The 14,753-nt window shown below is 38.2% G+C and overlaps 1 long non-coding RNA gene across 1 annotated transcript in view; it reads right to left on the bottom strand.

Annotated features, from left to right (window-relative positions):
* Positions 1 to 612: 612 nt before the first annotated feature.
* Positions 613 to 14,753, bottom strand: part of LOC139075058 (uncharacterized) — a 44,516-nt gene continuing 30,375 nt past the window's right edge. The window contains exons 3-4 of the long non-coding RNA XR_011525088.1: positions 4,140 to 4,175; positions 613 to 1,235 (exon numbers count right to left, since the gene is read on the bottom strand). This is a non-coding gene — a long non-coding RNA (uncharacterized lncRNA). The remainder of the gene's footprint in view (positions 1,236 to 4,139; positions 4,176 to 14,753) is intronic.

Raw genomic sequence — 14,753 nt, 5'->3', positions numbered from 1 at the left:
CTTGCTGGAAACTTAAAGGAGCTTAATCACCCTTGTCCGCTTGACCCAGTTCTAGCCATTGAAATGGACGCAAGTAGCCAAAAGGGATAATTAACAAATAAGGCTTAAAAGCTCATAAATGACAAATCTTCCTGTATTCTTAAACATGGTTTAGACCTAAAGGCTTCCCTATTCCTCACCCCTTCTCAAGCCTACATCCTGTGTGGGAAAAGTTGAATCTACTGAGAAGATGTTTATATATATATAGACAGCTAATTGCAAAATTATAGCCTCCTTCACATACTCATTCGGGAAAATGACGTAGAGCAGTACTGTGCAATAGTAATATAATGTGAGCCACATGCAGTAGCTACATAAAAATTTTAAAAGGGCAAATTAATTTTAGCGATATATTTTATTTAACCCAATATATCAAAAGCATTATCGTTTTAGCATATAATCAATATAAAAATTATTGATGAGATATTTTGCCTGCTTTTTTGCCATACTAAATATGGCATGTATGTTACACTTAAAAGACATCTCATGTGCTCAGTAGCCACATGTAGATAGTGGGTGGCATTTTATTAGACAGTAAAGCCTTAGAGAAACATAGAGGCCACTATTGCTTTTTAAAAATAAATTTTTATTTTGAACTAATTATAGATTCACAAGAAATTGCAAAGAAATGAAGAATAAGGTTTTATGAACACTTGACCCTGTCTCCCCTAATGTTGATATCTTTTATAATCATAGTACAATAACAAAACCAGGAAATCATAGTTGTCCATCAGTGACTTTTAAAAGCAATGGCCTTTTAATCAGATTTATACATACATATATATACAATATAATCAGATTTCTCTGAGGTCACCAATGGATAAGTTCTTTCTCCTATGGGGAGAAATGAATAATAAGATGGCGAGATGGATTAAAGTTGTTCATTCTAATACTGCTTTCTTCTCGAGAGTGGATCAGATGTCACCTTCCACCTGTGAAAGGAAGAACTCTTCCTCCTGCCCACCCCAGTATATCACACTCTGCCTTATTTTAGAGTTAATTATTTCTGATTCTACTTTTACTGAAGAGGTAATAAGATCCTGGGATATAGGCAAACTTGCCTTCCACACATACAGTGGTTTGCATGGAGGAGATGCTCAGTGACTATTTATTGAGGTGGTTTCTTGAAATAGTCCAATTGTTATGTGGAAAGGCATTCGTTATTCACATTTTCAAGCTCCTCAACTGTTGCGTGCCTAAAAGGGACATGACATAACCTTTGAATAGGTTTGCCGAATAGCTTTTCTTAGGAAAAAAAGATTTATAGGTCACACTGTAAATTAGCCAGTAGGGAATATTTTATCCATCTAGAGACACACTTCTTTTTTCATTACTTGGTTTTGATTGGAATTAAGTCTTTGAGGACTTGTCATCCATTCTGCAGATAGTTTTTATTGAGTTTGTCATCTCCATACTTCAAAAAGAGAAAAGTAGAGATGTAAAGACCTCCCAGGCAAACTAGCCCACCTGATTATTCAGCTAATAATTGGTGCATAGATACTTTCATTGGTGTCTTTTCTGTCCAGTTTCTATAGTCTAGATATGTTGAATCAGCTCCAGGAGCTACTGACTTCAAATAGATTAAAACCCAAACACCTCAGCTGTGTGATTAGTTATATTTCTAGATCCAGACAGGGCCAGGCACATGGCAGAGATTAAAAAATATATATATGTGAAATGAATGAATGAGTGATGTTCTCATTTAGCATACTTTTGAGTGTGTGTAGGATCTAAGGATAAATTGTCTGAGCTGGAAGGGTATTGGGTAACTTACAGGGAGCTATCAAAGCTCACTAGGAAATGTCACCAGCTGCTCAGTACCACCAAGAAATGTCACCAACTGCTCAATATCACCTGGAAACAGCCTTCTAGGAGCCTATGGCAAAGACCCTAAGCATACCTAGGGCCAATCACTATCAATTTCCCTCCATTTATCCCGGAATATCTCTACGTCAGAGCTGGGAGTTCTGGTATTACTGTGTTCTAGGATTACTCAAAGTCTGTACAATAAACAGCAGCATGTCTTCTGATCCTTGCTTACCACTTATCTAGATATATCCTCCACCCACCAACCAGCCCCTTCTCTAGCCTTTGACAGAAACCGAGGCAGCACGCTTGATTTTCCCCTTTTACTAAAGCCCCTACGTCCAGTTTAATACCAAATTGTATTGATTTTTGACTCTAAAACAGCCCTGGGATCTGTCCATTTCTCTTTCATATGGCTACAACCCATCTCTAACTTGGATACTTATAACAGTGTCCAGGGTGGCTCCACATTTCCACCCTTGCAACTGTCCATTTGCAGGGTGCAAATGTGATCGTCTTACTTCCCTGTTTCAAATCCTTCAGTGTCTTTTCATTAGTAATGAGGTGTATCTCTAAAATGGCTTCAAAGCCCTTCATGATCTGGACCCAGACTTTCTCTCTAGGCTCATCTCTGCCTCTCTCCCCTCATGAACTATACTTGAACCATGTTACACTTCCTTCAGATCTCTAAAAGTAATATGAATATCCTCCTCACACATGTTGTCCCCTCTGATTGAAACTGTGTCCTTTACTCCAGTGCCCCACCCTCTTTCATTAGCTGATTCCTATTCACCCTCCAAACTTCAGTTTAAATGTTGCTTGCTCAGGAAAGCTCATCTGGCATGTTAAATCAGGTTAGAGCTCTGTTTCATGATTCCATTCACATACCACATTTCTTCTCATGACATTTTTTATAATTATAACTTCTGGTTTAACCTCCCTTTCCCTTATTCTACTATAATTTCCATGAGGCCAGGGTCTGTGAGTGTCTTATGAACCATTGCCACTTCAATGCCTACCACAGTGCCTGCTAGGTTTTACATACTCAATAATTATTTATCAAAGAAATAAAGCATATGTTCTCAGCATTTTCGATGGTCATTCTTTTTCTTTCACAGACCACACTTTGCTTTAACCCATGACTCTTCTATCTTCATAAATGTTATTAATGATCATCACCTGTACATGCAGTACAGTGGGAAACGTGCCACTGCCAGGAGCTGGAGGGTTTGCCCGGGAAGGCATATTTGTCTAGTGTAACAAAAAAGGTACTCAACAGGGAATTGTGACTCCAAGTTTTAAGGCCAGCGTCTACCACTAAGTAGCTATACCATTAAGTAGCCAGTCCCTTCCTGACTCCAGGTCTTAATTTACCTTTGTGTAAACTGCACAGTAGAGAAACTTTAAATGACCACCCAGGGCTAATGTTCAATGTCTAAGGGCTTCCCCAAAGAACACCATGATATCTGACCCTTCAGTTATAAAGAGTAGATGCCACAAAAGGTTTTTAAAATAAAGTATAACTGCTCTTTAGAGAATCTACGGAAAAGTGTTGAACTCCTTTCCAGAAAAATGCATGTGTGTGCATGCATGACCCTGACAATTTCACTTAGAATTTCATGTTAAGAAGCATTGCTTCAAATTAAATTTACAAATATTTCTAAGACTACCTCTAGGCAAATTTTTAAAGTAAGTGAAATTTGATTTTTATTTCTTTTCACCCTTCTTTTTGCTTTCTCTTCGCTCGGTCACTTATAGGCTCTTGGGACCACTCACCGCTTTGGAGTAAAATCTCTCACATGTTTTTCCATTGTCATGAAATATAACTTACCCAGCAGATGGAAAAATTCCAAAAGAAATTGAAAGGCCTAGTGATTATGTAATAATATTAATAATGGCTAACACATGTTGAAGATTTACTAAATGCCAGGCATTGTTGTAAATACATTACAGTAAAATAATAAATAATAAAATACTTGGCTTATTATTTTAATTCTCACATCTCTACTACCCTATAGTATTTGTGAGGTAGATACTGGTATTATTCCCATTTTAAAGATGAGAAAATGAATGTACATAAAATTCAAATCACATCCCCAATATCATAAATTTAGAAAGTAGCAGAGTCATAATTCAAATCCAAGTATTCTGGTTCTGAATTTGTTCTGAACAATCTTCAGTAAAAATTAAAGAAAACAAGTTAAAACAGTGATATATCTTTTTGCCTATAAATTAATTATATTTTATAGATAATATTGCTGCTATTGATAGGGTAATTAAATGGGTGTACTCACTTAATGTTGGCTTGAGTATAAACCGGAGCAGCCCATCTATAAAGAAATTTAGCAAAACGTATTAAAAGCCTTAAAAGTATTCAGACTCTTCAACAATTCCACTTTGGTAATCTATTCTAAGAACATAATCAGATAATACAATAAAATGCTTATAAATAAATAATTTATGACAAGAAATGGGAAATAATTATAATGTTTTAAAATATGGTCAACTGATTTTTGACAAAGACATCAATATAGTTCAACAGCAAAAGGAATGTCTTTCCAATATATGGTGCTGGAATAAGCAGATATTCATATAAAATAAAGTGAACTTTAATGTGAGATGAATTGTAGCCTTAAAAGTAAAAGCTAGAGCTAGAAAGTTGTCTAGAAGAAAACTTATGAGAATATATTTATGAACTTGAGATAGGCAAATATTTTGTAAAGAGAGTAAAATAAAACCAATCATAAAAGAAAAAAATTACAAATCAGATTTCAACAAAATTTGGAACTACTGCTCATCAGAACACACCATCAATAACGTGAAAAGGCAAGCCACAGACTGTGTAGAAATATTTGTAATGCATTATATCTGACAAAGAGTTTGTATCTAGAATATATAAAGAACTTCTACAAATCAGTAATAAAAAGATAAATCATTCCACAAAAGAAGACATTTGAATGATTGATAAGCACATGAAAATCATTAGTATTAGGGAAGCATATCAAAAGTACAATGAGATGCTACTACATCCATCAAAATGGCTAAAACTGAAAAGATTATGTGTTGGAGAAGATGTGGAGCAATCAAAACTCTTATACATTGTTATTGGGAGTGTGAAATTGTACAACCACTCGGAAAACCATTTGGCAGTTTCTAATAAACTGAAATCAACCTAATGCCTTAGCAATTCCATGCATGGTATATACCCAAGAGAAGTGAATGCATGTGGTCACGGATAACGTCTATCAGCATGTTAAAAAATTCTTTGTTCATAATATCCCAGAACAAGAAACAATCCAAATGTCCATTAGTAATATTCAACATCAAAATTGTGCTATATTTATATAATGGAATACTGCTCAGCAATAAGAAGAAAATCCAGTGATTCCTGAGACAATATGAATAAATTTCAAAATCATTCTGTTGATTAAAAGAGACAGACAAAAAAGAATGCATTGTACATTCAGCATGAAATAATTTATATGTAGCTCAAGAACATGCAAAGCTAATCTATAGTGATAGAAATAAGAATGCTTCTTCCCTTGGGTAGGGGGATTGCCCGGAAAGAGGCAAAGGGGAACTTTTTGGCGTTATAGAAATGTACATCTTCGTCTGGATGTTTACATGGGTGAATAAGTGACTATTTGCGCATTTACCTAATTACACCACTATAAAGCTCTGTGAGCATTAAAAAAAGAACTTTGAAAATAGGGGATTGTTTAAAAATTTGGGGTAGTTATTTATATTACAGAATATTATGGCATTCAAGTTTTGCTTTCAATAAATATTTGATGACATGGGACATGCCTATAACATAACGCTAAGTGATCGAAAAGGAAGATGCACAATCCTTTAATCTATGATGTCAAATTTGCAGGGTAAAAAAGTACGTGTTTATATGTGTAGTATATGAATATGTATGTACTCATATACTCACTCATTGAAGAAAGACTGTGAGGAAATATAATGAAATATTAATGGTGGTTGTCTCTGTAAGAAAACTATGTTAAATTTTATTCTATTTTTCATATTTCTTGGGATTTTTACAAAATATGAAAGGATTACATTCACAATTAGAAGAAAATACAAGCATTTTTTTAAATATAAAATCTTAACTGTCCAGTGTCCCATTTCCTCAGAGTCACCTTAGGGCTTATCACAAAAGCTGTTTGAACCCCAAGACTAACTGTAGCAGACGGTGCTATTTATCTAAATTCATGTAGGTGATCAGAAGACATCAGTATCTTAAACCAAAGAATTTTATGTACAGTTTGGGTATGTGGTAGGCTAAATAAAGGACCCCCCAAAGATGCTCACGTCATAATCCATGGAATATATGATTGTATTAATTTACACGGCAAAAGGGACTTTGCAAATGTGATTAAGTTAAGGATTTTAAAATGGGAGATTATGCCGGATTATCTGGGTGGGCTCAGTGTAATCACAAAGGTCCTTATAAAGGAGAAGCAGTAGTTTTAGAGTCAGAGAGATAGTGATGTGATGGTGGAAGCAGAGACAAAGCTGAAGATGCTACTTTACTTACTGTGAGGTGGAGGGATGGGTCCTTAGGCAAGGCAAGGAATACAAATGGTCTTTGGAAGCTGGAAAAGGAAAGGAAAGAACTTCTCCCCTGGAGTCTCCGGAAGGAAACAGACCCACCAATAATGACTTTACCCAGTGGGACTGATTTTTGGACTTCCAACATCCAGAACTGTAGGATAATAAATACATGTTGTTTTAAGACATAAGATTGTGGGAATTTGCTACAGAAGCAATAGGGAACTACTGCAGGGGGGAGTTACCTTGAGTTTAATGGTGGCACAATGGTGAACAAAACAAATTTCCCGTCACAGAATTTAAAGTCTAATGAGTTAGGCAAATATTAATCAAATAATCAAAAAATATAAAATGGCAAACTGTGATCAGTGTGGTGAACAGAAATTACAGGCAGTTATGAGAAGGATTAAATAGGAAATGGATCTTGATTCGGGCATCAAAGTTTTATCTATTGTGAGACTACTTTACCTGAGATGTAAAGGATATGAAGAAGGTAAACTAGTTGAAATTAAGTGTGTGTCTGTGTCTGTGTGTTTGGGGCAGATGTGAAGAGAAATGGTTTGTTCGAGGAAGTAAAAGGAAACCAATGTGGTTGGTACATGAGGAAAAGGGGGAGAGGAGGGCTTAAGAAGGCTGAGGAGGCAAGCAGGACCCAGACTCTATGTGCTTTCTGTGTCACATTATGTTTTTGTTTTTGGCTATTTCTTTAGAGCAATGGGAAACCACCCTGGGATTCTAAACAGGGTAAGTGACGGGATCAAACTTCTCTTTTTTTTTTTTTTTTTTTTTTTAAAGATTTTATTTTTTCCTTTTTCTCCCCAAAGCCCCCCGGTACATAGTTGTGTATTCTTCGTTGTGGGTTCCTCTAGTTGTGGCATGTGGGACGCTGCCTCAGCGTGGTCTGACGAGCAGTGCCATGTCCGCGCCCAGGATTCGAACCAACGAAACACTGGGCCGCCTGCAGCGGAGCGCGCGAACTTAACCACTCGGCCACGGGGCCAGCCCCATCAAACTTCTCTTTTGACCAATCACACCAGCTAACTTGGGAGGATGGATGAAAGTTTGCAAGATGAGATGCAAGACAGTCTGAAAAGAATTAATTGCTAATGTTCCAGACAAGATATCAGTGTAGCTTAACCATGACTCATAGGTTGTTGGAGCTCAAAGGGATTTGTAAGTCCAAGTATCCAACCCCACCATTTTACAGGCAAGGAAAGTAAGGCCCAGAAATGCTACTAATTGTGCCTAATGCTTCCCCTTTCTTCAAAAGTTGCCCCGTCTTCTTCTCCTCCTGTTTTCTTCCTCTCCCTCCACCTCCACGCCTCCTTCTCTTTGACTTCCTCCTCATCCTCATCTTCCTCTTACTGTTCTTCCTCCATGAAGACCCTTTTGCTTTTGTACTCGGGGACTGATCCTTCCTCCGAATTACCGCAGTCCTTAGAGTCCTGCTGGATGCCCCTTGAAAAGGCATTTTCTTCTGTCACTCTTATGGGTCAACCTCCCTGCAAAAAGACTCTAAGACCTTAACAATGGAGACACATGCTTTTTGGCATGCCCAGCACATTAGGGTTTTTCTCAGAAGGATAATACTTCCAAATATTTGCAGGATAATGCATGCAATGAAGACAGCCCTATTAAAAAGTAGACAACTCAGGAATTCACTTCCAGAAGGAATTCACTTCTGTGAAATGAGAAAAGGCCAGGCAGATTCTGGGTTCTAATTGCAAAGGCCAGCTCTCTGCCGTTATTCCAATAGATGAAAGAAAAGAGGCCTGGATTGTCATCTCTCGTAGCCGTTAACTGGCTTCAACAAGTAGCTTTATTACTGGTCCTAAGATGCCCTGTTAGCAGAGATGATCTATGGCCAAAGATAAGCCTGGATTTCAGTCATTTATTTTTCTTATGATTTTAAAGAACCATACAGAAGACAAATCACAATCCAGCACTGACTCATAAGTAACCGTGTGACCTAAGCAGATCTTCTTTGTTATCCTCTACACAAAAGCCTGTAAATATCTTATAAATCTTGAATCACAATATGTAACTATTTTATTTATTATTTCCTCATTTATTGTCTATTTTCTCACTGGATTGTAAACTCCCTGAGGGCAGGGACCTTTTCTGTCAAGTCTTACGTTATACCTCCTGATACAGTACATTGACCGGGCCACAGCTGTTGTTCTGTTGCTATTTGTTGAAGGCAGGCATGAATGAAATGGTTACATTTTTCAACATACATATTCCAGGCCATTCTCAACACACCACCATAACCACCTGTACCTCATAAGAATGAGGGGAAGCAACACTATCAAAGCATTCTGTGGGGTCAGGGGTCAGAAGTCTTTGTCATCACTTCAGACGTGGTCATCTCACAAACCAGTGACTTTTTCTAGTTTTCCATTTTGCCCTTGGTATCTCCCAGTTTTTAGCACTTGCTGATATGCACAGAAGGATTAGACTTGCCTAGGCATCTTGCTGCCTAAATCATAGGTTGGCTCCTTCTTCATGTTCAACTTTAACATGTCATCTGAATACCAAAATTATATACCTCCTACATATCAGGCAGGGGTAAGGTTAAAAGCATTCTAAGATAATTGTGGAGTGCAGACTATCACTAGGTGGCCAAGACAAGTCTAAAAGAGAAGAGAAGACAGAAGACTGAAGCATCACTTGGAGCAATGCCTTGGTCCTAAAGAACAAACAGAAGACAATTTTCATCAAAGTAGATTTGCCACCACTTAAAAAGGGAGCCCATGATAGAACCCCAATTCCAACAGAGCTTTATCTTTTTATTTAAGCTCTCCAAAAACTTTTCTCTGTCCTCTATCTGTTTCTAAATTATGGTAGTGGAACTAGACATTCTCTGATTCTTCTAACATTCTATGACCTTTCCAAGCAGGTCAGAGTCAAAAGTTCTTGATTGTCCCAAACACTCATGCACAGTATATTACAGTAGCTTGTTTACTCCCCTCTCTCTAGTCTGTGAGCTCCATAAAGACAGGCACCTGCCTTTTCCGTCCATTAATGTAGCCCTGGCACCTATTACAGTGACTGACATATAGGAAGAAATCAATAAATATTTGTTGAATTATTGAAACATCTAATTATACAGAGCCCCAGTTCCCCATAGCTGGTAGACATAAGTAATCAATTAATAGGGCCATAGGATGTTACCATTGGAAAGGATTTCTCAAGCTTTTCTAGTTAAACTCCTTAACTACATACATGAAGAAACTGAGGTATAGCAAACTAATTATCTTGAACAATTGTTTCACACATCCAGGAAGTGATTAATTTGGCCTATTTTCTGTTCTGATTTTCTGTTCATAAACACCAAGACTTAAGAGAATCTATTTAACAATACAATCACAATGAATATAACAGGATCTTTTCTCAGTAATTCTCCAGCCCAGCAGGTTCTTGCAGTTTTTCTAGTTCCTTGTTAGGCATGAAAATTCTCATGGAGAGACACACCAGTTAGTAGAGATCGCTGGATTTTCAGGATGTCAAATGACAGGGACCTTGATTTATTTCTCTGGGTCAGCAAAAAATGACTCTATTTGAGATGTAGCCAGGACCTCTGAGTTAACAGATTTAACAGCTGCTAATATTTATTTTGCACTTACTTTTTGCCAGACGCGTTCAAAGTGCTTTATGAGAATTAACTCATGGAATCCTCATGGCCACCTTGTAAGGTAGATTCTACTATTGTCATTTTCATTTTATAGGTGAAGGAACTGAGGCATGGAGAATTTCTCCCAAAGGAACTTCCCCAAGATCACACATCTAGTTAGTGGAAGAGTCAGCATGTGAAACCAGCCAAGGTGTTTAAAGATAAGGGAGAAAACAAAGTATTATCGTTCTAGGTGAAGGGTTTATCTGGCTTCCATTCTTAATTGCTTGCCCAAGTGAGTCAGCCTTCTCACACCCCAGATATACCTTTGGACTACTGAGTTACATGGATCCATAAATTCTCTATTGTGAGTAAGTCTGTTGGAGCTGGATTTTCTGTTACTTGCCATCTAACTATTCCTAACTGATATAGTTTGCATGTTAATTAAATGAGTCAGTGTACATGGAGCTATGCCTAATACCTGGTACTTTCCAAGCATTTAATAACCTGTATCCAACATCATCCAATGAGAAGGTGCCCTCTACTGTTCTGGGCATTTTCTGCCTTTATCCCCACCCTCCAAGGCTCTTTCTCAGGTTCTTAAAGCCCTCTTGACCTATTGAAATCTCACCTACACTTTACAGCCCACCTCAAATTCCTTGTCTTCTCCAAAGCCTTTGCCCAGATCCCTGGTCATCCGTCTCTAGCCAACCTAGGCGAGATGCTCAGGGCCTCGTCCTCCATGCTTACAGAGCATCTTCTTCTTTTGTTACTTAACATACAGCATTGGAATTGATTCTTTGTCTCCCGCTCCTTGAAGGCAAAGATTGTGTTTTCTATGGCTGTATTCCCTTACAGCCTGACAGATGATAGGTACTCAATAAATGCATAGATGATCAAATGAGGTTTCATTAGGCAAGCTCCCTTCAGCAGTGACACCCCTGGAGAAGGAGCAGGAAGAACATCAGGAAGCCTCCCACATATATCAGAGTCACGTTAATAATTCATCACCAACAAGCAGAGGAACAATAAAGCAGAGAAAGCTTTCTTATCTACATACTCCTGAAAACCAAGAGGATTAATTGACTGAAAACTACTTATAATATATAGCATAATTTATAGGAGTCTCTGGTAATGGTTTGTAAATATCCTTGATTTATATTCGTCAGAAAGATATTTCTTCATCCTTTCACTCTAATGCCTCATATTTAAAATTCATTTCTCAAATATTGTCAAACTCAAAATCCAACCAGAGGCTCCCAACCCACCCAAGAAGTCTTTTTTCTTATCATTCCTGTGGGCGATCAGGTGTAAGGCTATATTTAAGGTTGGGGGAGTAGGGGACTCCTTGCCTTGGCTGCCTCGCTGGGGAAAACTTTAGGTCAAATTTTTCCTTTTAAACCCTAAAGTTGAAAGTAATTTCCGTGTTCTGTAAAGGGACTGGAGATAAAATTGAAGTGAGGGGACTGTGAGGGGGGGCAGGCTCCTCCAACAAGGCTTTCCAAGGACACTGATTAGGTCTCTTGTATTGTTTAAGAAGAAAACAGAGGGAAGAAGTGTTTGATGCAGAGTCTCTCTAGGATCGAAAATGCTTCTGTCCATCTATTCTGGCTCTTGAGGTCAAGTTCAAAACTGTGTTTCCCGACAGAGCAGCTGGAGAAAGGAGGCTCCTTTCCCCCGTGTCCTGCTGCAAAGCTGGAGAGCCTGGAGCTGCCTTGTTTCATTGAACAAATATATTCTCTGCACTGAGCTAGGGATCAGAGATAAGAAGAAGGACAATGCCACTTTTGAAATCCAAGGAGTGTGAGAAGGTCATCAAATATAGATATTTCTGTCCCAGATGACAACCATTTAGGTTATGAACCTATAAGCCAATGTTCTTAACCACTACATGGTATCTTTAGTCTTAGTAAGGTAGTAGTTTGTGTGGTTTTTTTGGTGGTAGTTGTTCTTTTGTTTTTTTAATCATATTATGATTATGCTCTCTCTCTCTCTGTCCTCTCCAATGCACAAACATAGGAGTGATTGCTATCTAAGTGCCAGAGGGGCAAATGCAAAGGGCTATACTCTTTGTCCTCAAGAAACAAGGAAGTATAGTACAGCTGTTAGGAGTTTCAACTCCAAAGTCATTGTCTAAACTTGGGTTTGGACTCTGGTTCCGTCTCAATAGCAATGTGGCCTTGGACAATTTACTCAGGTATACTCACCCACTTCAGGTTACTGTGAAGATCAAATGACATAATGTTCTATAGACAAGATTGTATATAAAATTGTATATAAATTAAGCAGTTTCCGACACATCATAGTTGCTTATAAGTAAATGGTGGTGATTTCCATAAAACAAAGTTTTAGACTGCATTATTTCTAGAAAAAAAATCTCATTACACTGGTCATTGGGAGTAATAGTATCACTATACTTTATCCCTCAATTACCCAGAGCTTAATAGTAATTCCTACGAAAGGACATTCTCCTTCCCATCGTGGAGACAGAAAACTGCATACACATGTGTGGGAGGGAGAGTGGGAAGTGGTTCTTAGAGGGGCAGCAAATCATTTACTGAGAGTGTGAAAGAGAAAAAAGAAGCCCAGAGTCCCTTTGCTGGGCCCAGCTGCTACGTGTGTTGGCTGCTAATGGCTCATAGCTGGATACTCTTTGGAAATTTGCCCTAAGCCAGTGGAAGCTACCTTGCTCAGGGATGCCTGGGAGGATATGCCGGCACAGCCAACCCCAACCACGAGTGCAGCTCTAAGTTAATGACTGATTGAAATGGAGGCATAAAAGCCTGGCTCTCTTGCCCCAAGGTGGGACGTTTTGGTGGGGCCATTGTTGCTTTAGAACTCCCTGGGGGGTGGGGATCAGGCTGAGTCTTTGCCTAGCATCTTCCCCTGCCTGGCACCCCACCCCGTCACTCACTCCATCTTCCCCTGCCTGATCCTGCTTCCTCACTCCCAAACTGATTTCACCTGAGAGCCCTATCTCAATGCGATGACAACCATTCATGACAAATTCCACGGAGGAATGTCCTCCTTGTGTCCTATTTCTGAACTTAGAGGGGTACTCCAGAAACAACCATTTGTTTTGATTTCAGCTGGCAGATGGGAGAATGAATCACCAAGGACACAGAAGCCAGCTTGGTGCTGCAGACCTGTGAGTTCTCCATGCTGTGAGGGTTGGGGAGATAGTAAGGGAGGGAACAAATTATTACTCAGTCTCAGACACTGTGTTCAGACCTCATGTATACTTTACCTTATCTAAATTCTAATAAACCTAGAATAATGCCCTCCAGGGTCATCCATGTTGTCGCATATGACAGGATTTCCTTCTTTTTTTAAGACTGAATAATACTCCATTGTGTGTATACACCACATTTTCTTTGTCCATATTGATGGACATTTAGGTCGGCTCCCTTTCTTGAATATTGTGAATAATGCTGGATGAAACTGGAGGACATTGTGCTAAGTGAAATAAGCGTCATAGAAGAAAAAGTATTGCATGATTCCACTTATACGAGGTATTTAAAACAGTCAAATTCATAGAAACAGAAAGTAGAATGGTGGTTGCCAGGTGCAGCAGAGAGTGGGGAAGGGGGAGTTTTATTCAATGGGTATAAAGTTTCATTTATGCAGGATGGATAAGTTCTAGGGGTCTGCTGTACAATGTTGTACCTGTAGTTAATGCTGTATTGTACACTTAAAAATCTGCTAAGAGGGTAGATCTCATATTAAATGTTCTTACCACAATGAAAAACAAATACATTCTAATAAGCCTAAAAGGTGGATTAATATTTTCATTCTTATTTTATAGATGAGCCAACTGAAGCAGGGCGAGTGATTTGCCCAGAATTATATAAGTCTGTATATGGCAGAAGAGGAAATAAAATCTATCTTATGTTTAGTTAACAGAATTCTTTCTAAATATCAACATAGCTCTCTTTGAAGACTAATTTGTTTTTTGGTGAGCAGGATATCATTTTTCTTTACACTGCTTGTTATCACTCAAAACCAAGAACTTAATGGTAAGTTAAGGAAAAAAAATCAAGGCAGTAAACCTCATTGAGTCTCTGCTTACCTGGGTCTTTCTTATCTGAAATGCAGGGTTTTCAGCAACGTTATTTCCAAATCCAGCATACACGGTTTCAGAGGCCTCGTGATTTGGAATAATTTTATAATATTACCATAGCAACTTATGTGATTACACAGATACTGAGAATATAAATCCACAATGAATTGGTTAGGAAGGAAAATTTTTAAAACACATATAAAGTTAGAATTTAATAAAAACAGAATTGCGCTTTTTGTGGGGTGATGGTGCAGAAAGAGTTAAAGATGAATCTTATCTTATTATTTTAAGTATGAGAAACTCTGTAAGAATAATTCAATACAATATGACAGGTATAAAAAAATCCTGAAGAAAATAGTGCTTGTATAGCAATGTAAGATAGAGGGCTGAAGGAAGAGTGTGCATACTAGGAGTAGGTTGAAAATGTACTGAATAGGAATAACTGGTGAATATTTCAGAGGACTGATGAAAATCAGTCCTTCCCCCAGCCAAATGTGCCCAAGTTGGGAGTTTCAAAGCTGGGGAATTAAAGACTATTAGAATGGAAAGAGTTTTCAGAGGTCATCTGTGATGCTTGATTCTCCCTGTGAATTTTCCAGTAAATGATATGCCAGTAACACACAGTGGTGGATACTGGCCTTTTTGCCTGCATAGTTTGTACTCCTCCTTCATACGGTA

This window comes from Equus przewalskii, chromosome 13 (genome assembly GCF_037783145.1).
Source record: "Equus przewalskii isolate Varuska chromosome 13, EquPr2, whole genome shotgun sequence".
Classification (NCBI taxonomy): Eukaryota; Metazoa; Chordata; class Mammalia; order Perissodactyla; family Equidae; genus Equus; species Equus przewalskii.
This window is presented reverse-complemented; position numbering and strand designations above follow the sequence as displayed.